This window comes from Ranitomeya imitator, chromosome 2 (assembly GCF_032444005.1).
Source record: "Ranitomeya imitator isolate aRanImi1 chromosome 2, aRanImi1.pri, whole genome shotgun sequence".
In the NCBI taxonomy this organism is placed as follows: Eukaryota; Metazoa; Chordata; class Amphibia; order Anura; family Dendrobatidae; genus Ranitomeya; species Ranitomeya imitator.
In genome coordinates, this window is record NC_091283.1 from 420,271,095 (window position 1) to 420,287,497 (window position 16,403).

Sequence of the window (16,403 nt, forward strand, 5' to 3'; positions counted from 1 at the left end):
ATCTTTTATCTGAGGAAAGGAGAAAAAAAAAAAAAGGGAAAAAAAAAAAAAAAAAATCTGTTCTTATCAGTTTAATATCTGATACGTCCCCTATTTGGGGACCATATATTAAATGGATTTTTAGAACAGGGAGCTGGAAATGGAGCTTGCTCTGTCCACTCCACGCATTGACCCGTTATTGCAGTATCTCCGGGAACAGTGCACCCCTTCTCTGATCCGGTTTCCAAAAACAGATTGAATTGAAATCAGCCCAGCAAGTTGTCATTTAACACTTTCTGAGAATTCTTTTCAGGGTCAAAGAAGCACGTTTCAGGTGGCAAATGTAGCAATTTGCTCAATTTCACTGGACCGTTTGCAACATTTCCTGTGCCTTGCTTTCACCTGTGCATGTTCAGCATTGGATTGCATCCAATATGCAATCAATCAATCAAGCAATCAATCAAGCAATCAAGCAATCTTTGCTGGTTGCAACAGGTGTGTTAAGATGTAGGCCCGAATGAGGCCTTTGTAACAGTGTTGCTAATATATTGTGCCATCTACAAAATTAGGCCCCTGCCTGCTGTCTGTCAGCATGAAGTGTTTAAATTGAAGTATCCTACGAGTAGTTCGGCCATACATACTACATTTGTGACCGCATGCACAAATTCCTTTGTAAAACATTGGCTCCCTCTTGTGGACCACTGACTTTTAATTCTGTGGTGTATGATATGTATTTCAATAAAGAAGGAAAAATGGTGTCTGTGATGGATGATCTTGAATGTGCTACTCTTGTCTATTTTGTCTTGTACTGTGTGAGTAGTATTCTAATGCTTTTGACCAACTAGGTGCGCTGCTGCCTGCCTGCCTGCCTGCCTGCCTGCAGTAGATAGAATCTGTGCACGGAACCTTCACCTGCTGCTGCTGCTGTCACAATGGGGCCTTCAGCCATTGACTCCGGAACTCTCACGTGTCACAATGGGCTCTGGACCTATCTAAGGCAGAGAAAAATGGCGCCGTCTTCAGTCTGCTGCTGGAACAGCAGCAGACCACATGGTAGGGGGATTGTCTTTTTTTTAAAGGGGCAATTTGCAGACTTGCACTAATAGTTGCACTCTGGAGCGCCAAAGGGATGGAGGGTGTGTTCAGATGGGCGGAGTTATGCAGATCAGGCGGAGTTATGCAGATTAGGCGGAGTTAGGCAGATTTTTTAAAAACGCGTTGGGCCCAACTTGAACACACCCCCACACACCCCCACACACCCCCCACACACCCCCACACACACCAGAACTGCCATTTGAGAAGGCATCCAGAGTTTAGAAAGAAAATGTCTTCCCCTGGGCAATCATCTTTTGGGCTCTCTCCACAGTGGGTCCTGGTTGTAGGCCATGGGGCGTCCGGAGTGGCAAACCATTTCAGGCTATCGCTTCTCGGCCTTTTGGCTAAGATCTTGTGTCTTGCCAAAGAGGTTCCTGTAGTGTCTCCCCTTCGGCCTTGCAGCATCGCCACTTAGGTGGCTTAAGCTGCCTGCTGCTTTTGGGGGGGGTCCGAAGGAAACGAGGAACGATGGGCGTGAGGATACGCTATGCTGGGACCGACGATGTTCGGGTCAAGAATGCTTTCCGCATTGATATCGAGGAATCGAGGAGGAACCATTTCAGTCTTCGTTTTTTGGTGGAAGAAGTCATCTTCAAGATCCTGGGAGTGGCTCGTGAGTCTATCATCTGTCTTCAGGAGTTTCCAAGGAATGGCCGGTATGTTTTAGTGCTTGATTATGTGGCTGCTTGCCAGAATCTATTTAGCAGCCTGAAGCAGCAAGAGGCTTTGCAGAACTCGGCCTTGGATGGACTCACATTTACAGTTCTGTATTCAAGAGGGGAGGTGCCAGTCGTGGTTTTTATGCATAACCCTTTTGTGAGTATTGAGGACATTGAAAATTTCCTGCTCCGTCACTGCAGCCATGTGGTTTATTCACATAGGGTGCGGAACGAGGTAGGTTTGTGGACCGGTAAACATAAGTTTTTTGTACGGTTCCATGAAGACCCTCAGGGACCTGGTGGTGTCCGTTATCCTCCCCTTAGTTTTGCCATCGGGAAGGATAAAGGGTTTATGTATTTTCCCGGTGCTCCACGGTTTTGCCGTAAGTGCAAGTCCTTTGGACATTTCCAGGAGGACTGTAAGGTGGAGAAGTTTTGCGGGAAATGCAATACTGTGGGCCATCTTGCAAAGGAGTGCACCAACTCCATGGTCTGCAATGTGTGTGGAGGGGAGGGGCACGCTTTCAAGAACTGTCCCTTCCGTACCAGGTCTTATGCAGAGGCTGTGTCACCAGGTCCAAGTGCTGCTGCCGCCACCCTTGGTGAAGAGATTGAGGCAGTAAGGGACCTTATGGAGGTTCTGGAAGAGCCAGTTGATGTTGCCAGTGGTGAGGGTGCGGAGATGGAGTGTGCCGATCCTCCATCCCTCCTGGATGTGCGTGGTGAGGGAGAAGTGAGCGGTTCACTCTCCAAAACGCCAGTGTTGGTTTTGCAAAGTCCGGAGGTAAAAGGTGAAGGTGACGGGGGTCAGGGTGACTTCACGGATGGAGTGGTGAGGACCCCTGACGATGACTGTGAGGTATCTTCTGCAAAGAAGTTTCGGCCTGATTCTTCACCTGTTGGTGTTGAGAGCGCTAGCCCTTGTAGTGACAGAGTTTTTCCAGAGGGATATAGCTCCTCTCCTGTGTGTCCTTTTCTGGAAGAAGATGTCAACTATCCTTGTTTAACATCAGGGATGGAAGTTCTACATGAGAATGGTTGAAACTTAAATGGGGAGTATGCTCTTACCTAACTAATATGGCTAAAAATGGGCTCCAATGTGAGATGTACTATATTGTCTCTTAATGTGAGATTGTTAAAATCTAAGCCAAGAAGATTAGCCATATTAGAAGAATTAAAGAATCTTGGAGCTAATGTTTATTGTTTGCAGGAATGTGGGATTGAAGAGTCGCTTTCTGAAAAGGATTGGGTATATGGACAAAGTATATGGTCTGGTTCAGTGACAAATAAAAATGATGGGGTGGGGATTTTGTTAGGTAATAGGGATTTAAGTTTTGAAAGTTACACTGTGGTGGAACCAGGGCGGTGTATTGTGGCAGTGGTTAAGGGGAGGGGGTGGAGGGTGAAAATTCTAAATGTATATTGTTCTACTAATAAAGGGGACAGGTTAGGCTTGTTAGAGAAAATACGTCTCTTTTTGCCTGGAAGAATTCCAGTAATTTTAGTTGGGGACTTTAACTGTACTACCGAAGGGGACATTGATGCCTCGGGTAATGTCCTTAATCAAATTGTTTCTGATTTTTCCTTTTCAGATGCTGCTGAACTTTTGGGTAAGCCACCACCGGCCACATATAGGGCTGACAGGGGTGGAATTGCAACTAGGATTGATCATATGCTGTTCACAAGTAGAGGTTTGGAGTGTAAGTCTTTTTCACAATATGTATTTTCTTTTACAGATCATGAGGGTTTGTGGGGTATGTTTGAAGGTGATAAAAAAATGGTGTATGGTGGTGGTGTATGGAAACTAAATGTTAGGCTGTTAGAGGATGCTAGAGTTATGAGAGATTTTGAATGTAAATATGAATGGTGGAGGACTCAGAAAAATAATTTTGTGAGTGTGATTGTATGGTGGGATTGGGTAAAAGTGGAAATTAAGAAATTTTTTAAGAGGTGGGGCTATAAGAAAGCTGCCATTGAGAGAAGTAGATTTAAGGATTTAAATATGAGGATTGAGTGGCTACAGAAAATGAGTATGAAAGGAATTGATGTAGGTGACCTACTTAGAGATGCGAGAGAAGAAATGAAGCGTGTCTTGGTTAAGCGTGGGAAAGAAATTATTTTTAGGACAAGAGTTGAGCATTTGGATATGGATGAAAAGTGTACAAGATATTTTTTTAAGAAAATGTGTAGTAAGAGAGATGATATGGATGAGGTGGTAAATGACAATGGTATGACTGTGAGCGGAAAGGATGTGTTGGATGAAGTGCATAGTTTTTATTGTAGTCTTTTTGGGTCAAAATGGGTGGATGGAAGTTTGAAGGAACATGTGTTAGGAATGTTGGAGAATCAACTCGATTCAGATGAACGTGAGTGTTTGAGTGAGGATGTTATTTTGGATGAGGTTAAAAAAGCAGTGGATGGTGCGAAAAAGAATAAAACGCCTGGAAAAGATGGTTTGCCTGTTGAGTTTTATGTGAAAGTATGGGATCTGATTGGAAGTGATTTTGTTGATGTGTGTCAGTATATGTGGAGGAATGGTGTACTATGTGATTCCATGAAGGAAGGAGTGGTTGTTTTACTATATAAGAAGGGTGATAAGAAGTGTTTGCGTAATTGGAGGCCAATTACATTACTCAACACAGATTATAAAGTTTTTAGCAAGATTCTTGCTAATCGGATGCGTGTAGTAATTGGCAGTGTGGTTGGCGAAGACCAAGTGTGTGCGGTACCGGGTAGATGTATGTCTGATAATCTTTTGTTGCTGCGAGATGTAATAGGGGATTGTATGTTTAGGAAAAGGAAATGTATGGTGTTTAGTGTGGATTTTGAGAAAGCTTTGGATCGAGTGTCGCATGTATTTATGTTTGAGGTATTACAAAGGATGGGATATCCTGGGAATTTTGTGAATGCAGTGAAATGTTTGTATGATGGTGTGGTGAGTGAGGTGTTAGTGAATGGATGTTTGAGCAAGAAGGTGCCTATTAATTCAGGGGTCAGGCAGGGGTGCCCTTTGTCCCCTGTTCTGTTTATAAGTGTGATAGAACCCCTTTTGTGTATGATTCGGAGAGAGAAGGTGATGAATGGTCTCTTGATTCCAGGGAGTAGTGGTAAGAATGTAAAGGTATTAGGGTATATGGATGACGTGGTGGTGGTGGGTGATAGTATGGCTACAATGAATCGCGCAAGGTTGTTACTAGATTTCTTTTGTGGGGCGTCTGGTTTTAAGGTAAATTGGGGGAAGTGTAGCTTTAAGTGTTTTGGGGATGCGAGTGTTAGGATGGATGGCGTGATATGTGAGGAAGGTGCGATTAAGGTGTTGGGTGTATGTTTTAATAAAGATTTAAAAGGGAATGAGAGTTGGGATGAATGTGGGAAGCGGATAGAACAAAAATTAAATTTTTGGAGGTTGAGGGACCTGACATTGTCAGGCAAAGTCCTTATTATAAAATCTGTTATTCTTCCTATGTTACTTTTTGTATCAGTTGTTTTTCCAGCCCCTTATAGGGGTTTTAGGAGGATTGAAAAGTTAATTTTTACTTTTTATTGGGGGAGTAAAATGGAGAAACTGAAAAGGGAATTTTTGTGTAGATTACGGGAGAATGGGGGAATGGATTTCCCTAATTTTGAGTTATGTCTTGGTTTGAATTATATTAAGACTGTGGTTGTTTTGTTAGGAAGGGATAATAAAACGGCATTTATGGTTAGATATATGGCTGGATGGATGTTATTTGGTTTGAAGTGGATGAGAAGGGATGCGAGAGTGCCGGTGTCGTTTAAATGTCCAGTATGGTATGAGTTTGTGGAAAAGTTTATTATTAAGCATGATTTGTTAGATGTTCCTATGAGCGAATTTAAGGTGATAAGGAATGTAAAGAGAAAGATGCGTGTGAGAGAGTTCGAATGTAATATTAGTGGTTTGAGATCGAGCGAAGTGTCATATGTATGGAGGAAGATGAGTATAAAAGGGATATCTAATAGACAGCGTGATATTGTATGGATGTGTCTGCATGAGATTTTACCTGTGAGAGCAGTGCAAAAGAGGAGGGACCTGATTAGGAGTGAAGTGTGTCCAAGGGATGGATGTGCAGGGAGCGAATCTGTTATGCATTTGGTATGGAATTGTGATTATGCTCAGAGTGTTTGGAAGGGAGTGGGTGGTTTATGCAAGGGACTGGCGGATGTGAATTTCATAAATTGGAGAGTGGTAATGTTTGGGATGGGAAGAATCCAAATGGCAAAAAAGAAAAAGTAGGCGCGCACTTACCCTGTTGCGGTGAATATCACTTTATTAGGACATATAAACAAACGGATAGCAGGGAGGGATAGGGTCAGCCACGGTCCGTGGCTGACCCTATCCCTCCCTGCTATCCGTTTGTTTATATGTCCTAATAAAGTGATATTCACCGCAACAGGGTAAGTGCGCGCCTACTTTTTCTTTTTTGCCATTTGGATTCTGCACACATTTTTCCTGGCAGCAGCACCCCGTTGATTCAGGTGTAAAGGATTCATACAGCCAGTATCACTTTCTGTGGTGCTAGACCGATATTATAATACGGTCACTGAGTTGGACCTTTGAGCAGTGCGGATGTGTGTTTTCTCTACTATTGGACAATGTTTGGGATGGGTGCAAGTAGTCGGGTGAAGGAGAGATTGATGTGGTTGATAATGGCATGTGTAATAGAAAGTCTGTGGGATGTTAGGAATTTGTGCGTATTCAAGAGGAAAGTGATTTCAGTTAATAATTGTATTAGGATGGTTCTCTCTAGGTTATACGTAGTTTATTTATGGGACAGCCGTGGTGGTGGTGGCTCCGATTCAGAAGGTTTTTGGAAAGTTAAAAAATGGAGGTCACTGGTAAAGTTCCAGTAAGTCATTGTTTTGTGCTTTCTGAACTGTTATGTTATTATGTAAAAAAGAATGTTCATAAGGTTGTAAAGGATGTAATATGTTTTGTAATTGCTTTAAGTTACAGAAGATGGAATAAATGAAATACCATGATGATGAGAGTTTTTGGCAACGAATTTTGAGTTTTATACTTGTGTTTGTTGCTATAAAACTTTACTGAATGGTAAAAAAAAAAAAAAAAAAAAAAAAAATCTGTTCTTATCAGTTTAATATCTGATACGTCCCCTATTTGGGGACCATATATTAAATGGATTTTTAGAACAGGGAGCTGGAAATGGAGCTTGCTCTGTCCACTCCACGCATTGACCCGTTATTGCAGTATCTCTGGGAACAGTGCACCCCTTCTCTGATCCGGTTTCCAAAAACAGATTGAATTGAAATCAGCCCAGCAAGTTGTCATTTAACACTTTCTGAGAATTCTTTTCAGGGTCAAAGAAGCACGTTTCAGGTGGCAAATGTAGCAATTTGCTCAATTTCACTGGACCGTTTGCAACATTTCCTGTGCCTTGCTTTCACCTGTGCATGTTCAGCATTGGATTGCATCCAATATGCAATCAATCAATCAATCAAGCAATCAATCAAGCAATCAAGCAATCTTTGCTGGTTGCAACAGGTGTGTTAAGATGTAGGCCCGAATGAGGCCTTTGTAACAGTGTTGCTAATATATTGTGCCATCTACAAAATTAGGCCCCTGCCTGCTGTCTGTCAGCATGAAGTGTTTAAATTGAAGTATCCTACGAGTAGTTCGGCCATACATACTACATTTGTGACCGCATGCACAAATTCCTTTGTAAAACATTGGCTCCCTCTTGTGGACCACTACTGACTTTTAATTCTGTGGCGTATGATATGTATTTCAATAAAGAAGGAAAAATGGTGTCTGTGATGATCTTGAATGTGCTAGTCTTGTCTATTTTGTCTTGTACTGTGTGAGTAGTATTCTAATGCTTTTGACCAACTGGGTGCGCTGCTGCTGCCTGCCTGCAGTAGATAGAATCTGTGCACGGAACCTTCACCTGCTGCTGTCACAATGGGGCCTTCAGCCATTGACTCCGGAACTCTCACGTGTCACAATGGCGCCGTCTTCAGTCTGCTGCTGGAACAGCAGCAGACCACATGGTTGGGGGATTGTCTTTTTTTAAAGGGGCAATTTGCAGACTTGCACTAATAGTTGCACTCTGGAGCGCCAAAGGGATGGAGGGTGTGTTCAGATGGGCGGAGTTATGCAGATCAGGCGGAGTTAGGCAGATTAGGCGGAGTTAGGCAGATTTTTTAAAAACGCGTTGGGCCCAACTTGAACACACCCCCACACACCCCCACACACCCCCCACACACCCCCACACACACCAGAACTGCCATTTGAGAAGGCATCCAGAGTTTAGAAAAAAAATGTCTTCCCCTGGGCAATCATCTTTTGGGCTCTCTCCACAGTGGGTCCTGGTTGTAGGCCATGGGGCGTCCGGAGTGGCAAACCATTTCAGGCTATCGCTTCTCGGCCTTTTGGCTAAGATCAAGTGCAGTGGCTTAATTGTTGCTGTACTTGGTCTGGTCTAAGGTGTCTGGGGTACCCGGTTCGTCGGCCTTGGGGGATCGTCCTCACTTAACGGTGGGGACTTCACCCCCTTGCTGCTATAGGCGTCCGGCTTAGCCCCCAGACAACGAGGAGTGATCGCGTCTTGTTTTCAGGGCGACCTGAATAATAAGGGTGTTCCTTTTGCTGAGCGTTAAATCGCTTAGTGGGCAGAGTACGTTCTTGGGGTACCCCCTTCTCGGTCTTGGGACGGGTCTTGCCTTTGGTGGGATTCTGCCCCTTGTTACTATAGGGAAGGGGCTTAGTCCCTGAGGGCCGAAAATGCCATTCTCTTTTGGATTTGCGGTGGGGGAGACTCCTCTGCGACAATCCATTAGAATCGAGGTGGATGAATGCCAGCGTCATGAAAAGAACCTGCACTATATTGTGAATGAGGTTCTTTTCGGGTTCTTCCTCCTAGAGAGAAATAAAATCCTGTGTCTGTACGACCAGGAGTTCCGTGGCCGATATACCATCTCGTTTACGGCCAAATCATGCTGTGATAACATCCATGCAGCATTGTTGGTTGCGGACAAGGACAGTAACATTCTGAATGGACTAAGGTTCGACTTTCTGTATGGCGAAGAAGAAGTACCATTGGTGCTCTTCATGTACAGTCCATTTGTCTCCGAGGGCGATATCGAAACCTTTTTGAGGCGTTACTGCAAGTCAGTGCGCTTCTCACATGAGATCCTCAACTCCCAACGCTTCTGGAATGGGAAGAGGAAATATCTTGTGAAATTCCATACGGAACGTGGTAACATTGGGGGCTTATGCCATCCGCCTGCCAATTTCGCAATTGGTAGTGTCAGGGGCTTCCTACGCTACCCAGGAATGCCCTTGCGCTGCCGAAATTGCCAAGAATATGGGCATACTCGAGAAAGTTGCGCAAACGCTCATGTAGTCCTCTGTAATAAATGCGGTAAGAGTGGGCACACCTCCGCCATGTGTGACTCTGATATCGTATGCAATCTCTGTGGGAAGGCCGGTCACGCCTTCAGAAATTGTCCGAGCAAAAGGACAAGAGCTGATGGTCCGTCTAAGTCAGGCCAACTGACTATCAAAAATGTCACCGAAGGGAGTATGGCGATACCTGCCCCTGGACCTGGGTTGGCGCACGCTGACGGGCCAGGACCAGGCCCTTCTGTAGTCCCGCCGGAAAATTTGCCGGTGGATTCTCGGAGGGATGGTCGTAGGGGCTCCTTAAATCCTCCTGGGGATTCCCTAAATATAGAATTGATCGATGTAGTGGCTCTAGATGTCACAGTCGCCCAGAGTCAAAAGGAGATAAGGCCCTCGTTCAGCATGAATGCACCCCCGGCATTGTGCGGAGCCGAGGAGTCCTTTAGTACCCCGATGGAAAAGGAAAATCCCAGTTTCACCCTACCGTTATCGGGAAGCTCGGGTAAAGGCAAGCAGGGTACAAATCCTAAACGATCAGTCAGTGTGGAAAACCGGAGGGGAACCTCTAGGGCGCGAAATAAAAAAGATCCTGATAAGACCTCATCGGGTCGTAAGCCATGTACCAGGAGTCGCAGTAACTCCTTGACCAGATCGAGAGCAGAGGATGACCAGAGGGATGACATCATAGACCAGACCTCCATGACGACAGCAGACCAGACCTCCATGATGACAGCAGGTGTAAATGAACCAGAGGATATGGACTCCACACAGCATCTGAAAAGACAGAGAGATGAGGTGAAACAGCCTAAGGTTCAGAGGAAATTTGGATGTCGAAGTACTGGGGAGGAGCCAAGAGAGGATGTCGCCTTTCTTCCTGCCTCAGATCCAAGTAACATTCAACAAATCCTGACCCCTGGAGAGATGGAGGAGAGGCCGGAAATCGGTTTTTTTCCTACACTAAGCTCTGATTCCTCTTAAATGTCTGCTCCTATAAAGATTGCCTCACTAAATGTGAGGTCCCTAAAGAGCCCTATACGCAGGGCTGCTTTATTCTCTTATTTAGAGACACTTGACTTTGATCTATTTTTCTTACAAGAATGTGGCATACAGTGCAGTCTAAATTACAAGGACATAAAAGAAGATTGGACACTGGGCACTTCTGTGTGGTCTGGTGCCAATGACTGCCGAGCTGCCGGAATTGGACTCCTCTGCCGTGGACATTCTATCATCATTCAGTCCGTGACTGAGATTATGCCGGGTAGAGCTATCTTAGTCCATCTTAATTTCAAAGGACTTCCTTTGCGTATATTGAATGTATATGCCCCTCCTGGAAAGCAAGAGAGAGCTGAATTATTTGATATCTTGCCTTTATTTTGTGTTGGGTCAACCCCCCTGTTGGTTGGAGGAGACTTCAATTGCACGCGGGAGGGGGAATGTCGACAGGGTGGTGATGTGAACCGTAAGGACCGTACCACCTATCTATTAAAAAGTCTGATTGATGATTTTAAGTTGCAAGATTGTTGGAAGGTGCTCATGCCGGCGGACCCGGGGGTTACATGGTCCAATGGTAGAGTTTCTTCTAGGATTGATTTTATATTTGCTTCAATTGGTTTTAAGGCCCATAAATGCTCTCTTTTATCTAATTTATTTTCAGATCATAAGGTTTTATCTGTGGAGCTGGAGCTGGAGGGGGAACAAAAAATCTCAAAGGGATCATGGAGATTAAATACAACTCTCCTAGAAGACCCTGAGATTCAGGAAAGGTTTGTACACGTGTACCAACACTGGCAATCCAAAAGAGACCCCAGAGCCTCTATGCTAGGGTGGTGGGAGAGGATAAAACCTTATATTAAATTTTTCTTTATTAAGGAAGGAAAAAATAAAGCTAAACAGAAAAAGCAGTGGTTCTATGTTTTAAATATGAGATTACAGGTACTTTTTAAACTAAAAGATGTTGGAGTTGATGTAGATGATGATATTGCAAATTTGAAGTCTGAAATAAAAAGTACCCTGGATGAGAAAGGAAAACAAATAATTTTTAACTCCCATGTACAGCATCTGGAGGAAGGAGAAAAATGTTCCCGTTTCTTCTTCAAAAAGGTAATGGGGAGGAGGGACGCAATTTTAAATCTGGAGGGTGAAACTAATACTGTGAGAATGTTAGATAAAGCTTTTTATTTTTATCAACATCTTTTTAATACCAAAGTGATAGATCCTTCCTTTTTAGATTATGCTATTAATTCCCTTGATTTTAAGTTGGATTTTTTAGACCAAAGTATTTTATCCAGTGATCTCACCAGGGAGGAACTTTTACGGGGCTTCAAAAGCTTCTCCAATGGGAAAGCTCCCGGTGAGGATGGTTTACCAATTGAGTTTTATCTGATTTTTTGGGGGATTTTAAAGGAGGATTTGTTTTTATTGTTCAAAGAAGCTTTTAATACCAAGGAATTACCCCCTTCTTGGAGGAGAGGTTTGGTGTCTCTAATATACAAAAAAGGAGACAGGAGCCAACTTAAAAATTGGCGGCCTATTACACTTTTAAATATTGATTATAAAATTTTAGCCAAACTCATTGCACTCCGTTTAAAACCTTTTATTTCAAAATTAATTCACCCTAACCAAGTGTGTGGAGTCCCCGGTAGAACGATAGCTGAGCCACTTAATATAATTAGAGATACTATATGGTATTTTAAAGAGAGAGGTCAAGGTCTTGCCATTTTATCTTTGGACTTCGAAAAAGCCTTTGACAGGGTATCACACGATTTCCTTTTTATGGTTCTTAAAAAAATGGCGTTTCCAGAGAAAATTTTAACCCGCATCATGCTTTTATACAATTCCTGTTTTAGTCAAATCTCTATAAATGGGTTTTTAACAAAGGGAGTTCCTCTGCTGTCTGGGGTAAAACAGGGGTGTCCTCTGTCTCCACTACTCTTTATCTGTGCGATGGAACCACTGCTAACTTTATTAAGAAAAGATAAAGTAATTAAAGGGGTACCTATTCCTGGAGGAAGGGGTATGCAGGTTAAAGTCCTAAGTTACATGGATGATGTCACCATATTATGCCCAGATTCCACATTCCTCAGAAGGGTATTGAGAAATACTCAATTCTTCTGTGAAGCCTCTGGTTTTAAACTAAATGTAGACAAAAGTGATTGTTTTAATGTGGGTAGATGGGACTCTTCTTTGACCCCTGGGATAGTGATTCAAACGAATCAGATAAAAATTTTAGGTATTGTTTTTAACCATGCCAATGAAGGTACCCCTAATTGGGACTCTGCTATAGACAAATTAGAAAAAAAGATCTCTCTCTGGAAATTAAGGAACCTCAGTATGGAAGGGAAAATTTTAATTATCAAGGCTGTTTTAATTCCCATTATGTTGTATGTTGCAATGGTTTTTCCCCCTTCCAATCTACAGATTAAAAAAGTAACTAGAATTGTTTTTATGTTTTTATGGGGTTCCAAAATGGAAAAATTAAAAAGAGTTTTGATGTATAAAGACAAAATTAATGGGGGTAAAGATGTTCCCAATTTTTTTACTTTCTTTTATATAAAATATTTCTGTTTCTGTTTTAAAGTTTTTAAATCTGATGGCATTTTTAGTTATTTTTTAAAATATGCAGCAGGAATGATTTTTAAAAGATGGTTCCGTTTACCTTTGGATTCTCCTGTGCTCCTATGTCCTCCTAAACAGTATGTGATACTTGAGAAAACGGTCAGGCAGTTAGGTCTCCAGGAGTTGGAACCTGACATATTGGGAGATCAGAGGAAAGTATCAATGGCTTGTAGGCATTCGGAGGATACAATTCCTGTCTCCAATTTTTCACAGGCAAGGTCCAAGACGGTGTGGCGAAATGTGTACGGGAAATTCCTAGCAAATGTGCACAAGGACCTTGCCTGGGCAATTGTCCACCAGTGCCTCCCTACTCGTGAGTTCCAACATAGGCGAGGGCTGGTGGCAAGGGCCAAATGTCCAAGAGTAACATGCTGCGAGAACGAGTCTGTACTGCATCTCATGTGGAACTGTCCATTTGCACAGGAGGTATGGAGAAAGGTAGGGCCACTATTAAAATGGGCATGTGGCCTGAGAGATTTTAACCATATTTATGTCTTGTACGGTCTTTTTAAGTGCCCAAATCTTAAACAATTCAGAGTGGCCTGGATAATTATTAATTGTTTTAAAAATGCCATGTGGAAAGTCAGAAATATTTTACTTTTTAAACGTGATTTTATTGATTCAGCTAATTGTATAAAAATTGCTCTAAGTGAAATGTATATCTATTATCTTAGAGATAAAAAACTGTATGGTGCAAAAGAAGCTGCTTCAATGTGGTGTATACAATTATGGAACACAATTGTTTGATTGTTTTTATATTTGTGTTTTTATATTTGTGTTTTGTTTTGTTTTTTGCTGTATTTTAGGTGTATTATCCATTATAATGTTTCAAATGTTCCTTTTTATTTTTGTAATGTGTTATTTTTCTGAACAATAAAATTATGTTGAAACCTTATCTGTTCTTATCAGTTTAATATCTGATACGTCCCCTATTTGGGGACCATATATTAAATGGATTTTTAGAACAGGGAGCTGGAAATGGAGCTTGCTCTGTCCACTCCACGCATTGACCCGTTATTGCAGTATCTCCGGGAACAGTGCACCCCTTCTCTGATCCGGTTTCCAAAAACAGATTGAATTGAAATCAGCCCAGCAAGTTGTCATTTAACACTTTCTGAGAATTCTTTTCAGGGTCAAAGAAGCACGTTTCAGGTGGCAAATGTAGCAATTTGCTCAATTTCACTGGACCGTTTGCAACATTTCCTGTGCCTTGCTTTCACCTGTGCATGTTCAGCATTGGATTGCATCCAATATGCAATCAATCAATCAATCAAGCAATCAATCAAGCAATCAAGCAATCTTTGCTGGTTGCAACTGGTGTGTTAAGATGTAGGCCCGAATGAGGCCTTTGTAACAGTGTTGCTAATATATTGTGCCATCTACAAAATTAGGCCCCTGCCTGCTGTCTGTCAGCATGAAGTGTTTAAATTGAAGTATCCTACGAGTAGTTCGGCCATACATACTACATTTGTGACCGCATGCACAAATTCCTTTGTAAAACATTGGCTCCCTCTTGTGGACCACTACTGACTTTTAATTCTGTGGCGTATGATATGTATTTCAATAAAGAAGGAAAAATGGTGTCTGTGATGATCTTGAATGTGCTAGTCTTGTCTATTTTGTCTTGTACTGTGTGAGTAGTATTCTAATGCTTTTGACCAACTGGGTGCGCTGCTGCCGCCTGCCTGCAGTAGATAGAATCTGTGCACGGAACCTTCACCTGCTGCTGTCACAATGGGGCCTTCAGCCATTGACTCCGGAACTCTCACGTGTCACAATGGGCTCTGGACTTATCTAAGGCAGAGAAAAATGGCGCCGTCTTCAGTCTGCTGCTGGAACAGCAGCAGACCACATGGTTGGGGGATTGTCTTTTTTTAAAGGGGCAATTTGCAGACTTGCACTAATAGTTGCACTCTGGAGCGCCAAAGGGATGGAGGGTGTGTTCAGATGGGCGGAGTTATGCAGATCAGGCGGAGTTATGCAGATTAGGCGGAGTTAGGCAGATTTTTTAAAAACGCGTTGGGCCCAACTTGAACACACCCCCACACACCCCCACACACCCCCCACACACCCCCCCACACACCAGAACTGCCATTTGAGAAGGCATCCAGAGTTTAGAAAAAAAATGTCTTCCCCTGGGCAATCATCTTTTGGGCTCTCTCCACAGTGGGTCCTGGTTGTAGGCCATGGGGCGTCCGGAGTGGCAAACCATTTCAGGCTATCGCTTCTCGGCCTTTTGGCTGCGATCGATCAGTTTAACTGTGAGATTGTAGTCAGGTCGGGTGCTTTCTGTACCCTCTCTCTCGGCCTGGGGGGATCGCTCCTCTTCGGAGGGGCTTCACCCCCCTGCTGCTATAGGGAGAGAGGATTAGTCCGGAGCAACGAGTTGCGATCGCCTTAAAAGGGCGCTAGCCTTTTTTTGTGTTTACAGCTGGAGTTCTTTCTCGGAAGGATGCCGGCTGCACTTACCTTTGCATCGGGTGAACCCCGGATGAGGAACACGGTCCGTATCGAGGTCTTGGAGAGATTCCGGAAGGAGAAAGAAATCCGCTACGTTTGCAACACCGTCCTTCTTGGGATCCTGGAGTTCGGCAGAGAGTACATCTTCTGTTTTCAGGACAATGAGCAGAAAGGTACTTATACTATTACCTTTAGGAGCCATGGTTGTTGTCAGCAGTTGGTCCAAAAGGTGAATGACAACATCTTTGCTGATGAACTGGAGGGCCTGGTCTTCTCCCTGCTTTTCGTCCAAGAGGAGGTACAAATGATTGTTTTCTTTCCAAATCCTTTTGTGGAAGTACTGGACATTTTAACCTGTTTGCGTCGCTGTTGCGATGAAGTAACCTTTCAAGGGAATGTTAAAAACGCCGTTGGTTTCTGGTGTGGCAAGCGGAAATTCCTGGTGCGGCTGAAGGAAAATCCGGAGGGCTTTGGAGGAACAGAACATCCCCCCTCTACCATCACCATTGGGAAGAGCCGTGGCTACTTATTCTACACAGGTATGCCTATGTATTGCAGGAACTGTGGCAAGATGGGGCATACCCAAGGGAATTGTGTGGAAAGAAGGGCATTCCGCTGCAGCAATTGTGGTCAATTCGGACACTTCATGAAGGATTGCCCTCAAAAGAAGGCTTGTAACCTATGCGGGGAGGTTGGACATATGTTCCGAGGATGCCCACATAGGACTAAAGTCCGTACGTATGCAGAGGCGGCTGAGAGACCCGTGCCAAGGCAGGAACCAGCTATTGTCCCGGTCCATGCTGAGCTGAGTATCCCGGAGACCGGAGTAAGGCCTGAGCCAAGTCCCACTGTTCCTACAGCAGGGGAGGCGGCTGAGAAGGCCAAGGGCGCAGAGGAGAAGGTGGGGACGGAGCAGGAGTGTGGTGGCCCTCAGGGAGGCCCTCCTGTGTCGAAGTCCCGGAAAAAGGGCGGAGGGCGGACCACCCAGAGACTGGAGCAGGGGGACTCTCCCGTTGGGGGGGTAACCCTTGTGTCGAAGGTCTCGAATGAGGCTGGTGTGTTGGAGCAGAGCGCCCCCACTATGTTGGCGGTGGGGGGCACTGTGACGAAGACCCCAGTCATTCCCAGGGACTCGAGCCAGCAGACCGCAGTTTTTTCTCCTACAGGTGATGGTGTGGATGAGGTCATTGTGCCAGATCCGGAGGCCCCCCAGGAAG

At 43.9% G+C, this 16,403-nt stretch overlaps 2 non-coding genes and 1 pseudogene across 2 annotated transcripts; all 3 read left to right on the plus strand.

Moving 5' to 3' along the window:
* Positions 1–209, plus strand: LOC138668083 (U2 spliceosomal RNA; annotated as a pseudogene).
* Positions 210–6,785: 6,576 nt separating this feature from the next.
* On the plus strand, positions 6,786–6,982 carry LOC138668146 (U2 spliceosomal RNA). Its single transcript, XR_011319101.1, has one exon. It is a non-coding gene; the product is annotated as a U2 spliceosomal RNA (small nuclear RNA).
* A 6,602-nt stretch (positions 6,983–13,584) lies between these two features.
* On the plus strand, positions 13,585–13,774 carry LOC138668058 (U2 spliceosomal RNA). The gene has a single exon (XR_011319059.1). It is a non-coding gene; the product is annotated as a U2 spliceosomal RNA (small nuclear RNA).
* The last annotated feature ends 2,629 nt before the right edge of the window (positions 13,775–16,403 follow it).